The sequence below is a fragment of the Marmota marmota genome, unplaced genomic scaffold, assembly GCF_001458135.2.
Source record: "Marmota marmota marmota unplaced genomic scaffold, marMar, whole genome shotgun sequence".
In the NCBI taxonomy this organism is placed as follows: domain Eukaryota; kingdom Metazoa; phylum Chordata; class Mammalia; order Rodentia; family Sciuridae; genus Marmota; species Marmota marmota.
The window spans coordinates 11,922,043-11,926,192 of NW_026000108.1; the positions used below are offsets into that span (position 1 = coordinate 11,922,043).

The 4,150-nt window shown below is 34.0% G+C and overlaps 1 non-coding gene across 1 annotated transcript; it reads left to right on the forward strand.

Annotated features, from left to right (window-relative positions):
• The first annotated feature begins 3,576 nt into the window (after window positions 1–3,576).
• Window positions 3,577–3,649, forward strand: Trnaa-ugc. Its single transcript has one exon. It is a non-coding gene; the product is annotated as a tRNA-Ala (tRNA).
• The last annotated feature ends 501 nt before the right edge of the window (window positions 3,650–4,150 follow it).

Genomic DNA, 4,150 nt, shown 5'->3' on the forward strand with positions numbered 1-4,150 from the left:
TGGTGTTATATTCTGCCATGTCCCCTACCCTTAAGTGTTGTCAGGGGGAGGCTGAAGGCTTCCAATCAACAGGAATGGCAAAAGGTATGGGATGTCACTGCCAGGATTAGGTTACTCACGTGTGTGTATGTGTGTGTGCATGCATATGTGTATGCGCACACATATATGTATATTTGTGCATAACAAAGATTCATTCATTAATTCATTTACATCTGTTTTCCTACCATGCATGATGGAGACTCCTCCTCCTAGCCTTGAAGAACCAAACTGTCATGCTAGAAATGCCTATAGACAGTTCTAAATGTGACGTATAGAAAATGGGGACCTCAATCTTACAACCTTAAGAAACTGAATTCTACCAACAATTACACGAGTTTGGAGAAGAATCAGGAACTCCAGAGAGGAATTTACACCAGCCAACACCTCAATTGCAGCTTCCGGGACTGTGAGCAGAGGGTGCAGTTGAGTAGTGCCCTGACTCCTGACACAGCAACTTTGAGATAGCAAACATGTTGTTTTAAATGCCAGTTAGAGTAATTTCTTCAACAGTGATAGATAACTACTTTAGATGGAGGCATTTAACCAGAACCTTCCTTCAGATAACAATTTTAAAACCTCAACAGTCCTAGGGATGTAGTCCAGTGGTGGAGCATGCGCTTTGCATGAACAAGGCCTTGGGAAAGAAGCCCAGTCTCCATCAGTCAGTCAGTAAAGGGCACAGACAAAATATTTTTAAATATGCTTAAATTTCACCATAAAACAAGTTAAATAGGTTTTAAAACACTGGTAATCACTATAGTGTACTCTTGCCATATGATATTTCATCAAATTAAATATTAGAAATTAATACCTTATTAGACTCTAAGTCTTATTAGACTCTAAGAAAAGATGTTCCACATTTGGAAATTAAACAATTTATTTCTAACATGAACCAATGCTTAAATCAAAAGTGAAATGAGAAAATATGTTGAACTGAATGAGGTTCTGATATAACACACCAAAAACCATGGGAAGCAACTGCAAAGAAATCATATCTGAAATTCTTAAATAAGGAGAAAATTCAAAATCAAGCACTTTATTTTCAAACTTATAAAACTAGAAAGAGATGACCGAACTAAACCCTTAGAAAGTAGAACGGAAAGATCATTGTAAAAATCAATAAAGTAAAAAATATGCTATACAGAATGATAAAAAATTTATCAAAAATTACTTCTTTATGAAGAAAAGCCCCTAGGAACACTGATCAATAACAAAGAAAAAACTTTGTTACCAAACTGTTATGAAGGAGAAAATATCCTAAAGATTCTATGCACATTGAAAGGATTATATAGGAATATTTTGAAGAGCATACCATCAATAAATGTAACAACAGAGATGAAGGAGATGAATTTTTAAAAAAACAACTTAACATAACTGACAAAATCTGAATAGACTTATATTTATTAAAGTAACTGAATTTGGCCTGAAAAAAAATTTTCGCACAAAATTATCCAAGGGCAGAAAAATTCTATCAAACAAGATAAAGTGCTATTCTTTATAGAAGAAATATTAATTCTACACAAAGTCTTTCAAGCACAAAGAAAGTATAAACATTTTTCTACTTATTTTGTGATAACAGCATTATGTTGATAACAAAACCTGTATTTTTTAAAGTTTAAAAAAATGTGTGTATGTGTGTGTGTGTGTGTGTACACACACACACGTAAAATATGTATGTATGTACATGTACATATATGTATATATATACTCCAATATCCCTTGTGGAAATAAATGCAAACAGATTATGTTACAAAATAAAATGCAGCAATATATTAAAAAGATATTGCATCACGACTAAATGGGGGTTATCCCAGCTTAACGTTGTTTGTTTAACATTAGCAAATCAATCAAGGTAACTCACCATTGTTACAGAATAATGAAGAATGGTTTTTGTGGTAAACTCAATAAATACATGGAATTCTATACTTACTCATAATAATAACTCTTGGAAAACTTGGATCAAAAGGAACATTCCTTTATTAAAAAAAAAAAAAGCAACTCTGAAGAATCCAGAGCTAACATCATACTTATTAGTGAAGTATTCCACCATTTTCCATAAGATCAGGAGAAAAGCAGTTGCCTGGGAGGTTCTAGTTGCTTCAAGGAAATCAAGAAAAAGATAAAATGCATGAAGATGGAAATTAAAAAAAAAACAAAAACTTCTCTTCCCAGCAGCTAGGGAGACTGAGGCAGAAGAATCTCAAGTTCAAAATCAGCCTCAGTAACTTAGCAAGACTCTGTCTCTCAAAATAAAAATAAATGAATAAAGAGGACTAGGAATATGACTCAGGGGTTTGACCTGGCTTCAATCCCCAATACAAAAACAAATAAAGCAAAACACCACCACCAACAACAAAAGCAAACAAAACAAACCTTCTCTATTTACAATTAAAAGTAGCCAATCTCCCCTCCCTTTAAAAAAAAAAAAAAAAAAAAAAACTTTGAGGAAAAAATAAGTGAGTTTAGTAAGAAGTCAGGATAAAATAAGGTCAACATCTCACCATTAAGTGTATTTCTGTATACCACCAACAAACAATTAAAAAATAATTAATTACATTTATAATAGAGTCAGAAATATTTGAGAAATTTAGGAACAAATTTAGCCAAAGTTAGGCAAGACTTCTTGTGTCAAAAAGAAAATTTTAAAGTCATAGATATGCCCTCCTTATAGTTCAAAAGGCTGGTGTGTCAAGCCATTTCTTCTCTCTTTTTTAATTAAACACTGTCCAAATCATAATCCCAGCAGGTCTTCCAAATAAAAATGTGTGTGATGACTCTAAAGTGTATGTGGAAATGTACAGAACCTAAAAAAAAAAAAGAAAAATCAATCTTCAAAAAGATTAGAGCTAGAGGACTAACGTTCTGTAACTTTAAGAGTTACTGTAATGCTAGATCATCAAGAGAGCGTGGTATTTGTACAAAAACAGCCAAGTTCAGCAATATGACAGAATGCAGTCCATACACAGATCCTTTCATAGGGTCAACTGATTTTCATCAAAGGGACAAAACAATTCCGTAGAGAAAGGAAAGTCCATTCGACAAATAGTGCTGGAACTAATAGATATCTATATAAGAAAAAAAAAAATCCTAGATTTGTACCCCATGCTGCACACAAAATTAATTTGAGATGGATCATAGATCTCAACATAAATGCCAGGAAGGTAAGTTTTCTAATAGAAAACATGAAAGAAAATCTGTGCAATCTTGTGATAAGCAAAGATTTCAATTTCCTGGAGAGGGGACAGAAATCATGAACCATGAAAGAAAAAACTAAAAGATAAAATTATATTTCAGCAAAGTAAAAATCTTCTATACATGGGAAGGTATCATTGAGATATCATTAAGAAAATTCAGTCATGACACAGGAGGGGAATGTATGTATGTAAATAAATAAATAAATTATATATATACACACACACACACACACACATACTTGATAAAGGAGTCCTATTCAAAATATGTACATTCATAATAAAAAAAATTTTAAGTGGGCAAAAGATGTAAACAAAGACTTCATCAAAAAGGACATAGGAGGGCTGGGATATAGCTCAGTTGGTAGAGTGTTTGCCTTGCATGCACAAGGCCCTGGGTTCAATCCCCAGCACCACAAAAAAAAAGGACATAGAGATTAACTAATAGGCATGTAAAAATGTTTAAACAATATTAGGAAATACATAAATGAAAACTGAAATTAAAATGAGATACCACCACAAAAGAATGACCAAAATTACACGGACTGATAAGTGGAAGGGAAGATGAAAGGTCAGCTCTGCTTTGCCAGAACAAACACCTGAGATACTCAACTTATAAAGACTAAATATTTATTTTGACTCTGTTTTGGAGATTCTAGTCCATGCTTGGGTGGCCCTGTTGCGCCCAGGCCTGGGACAAGGCCACACATCATAGCAGGAACTCATGTTGGAGCAAAGTGCCCACCTCGTGGCCAGGAAGCAAGAAAGAAAGAAGTGGAGAGGAAGATACGGGGGTCCCACTGTCCCTTGCAAGGCATACCCACAGTGACCTAAAATCTCCCTCTTAACTCTATTTCTTAAAGTTTCCACTAATTCTCAATAACACCAGTTTGGGGACCGAACCTGTAACACAAGCCTTT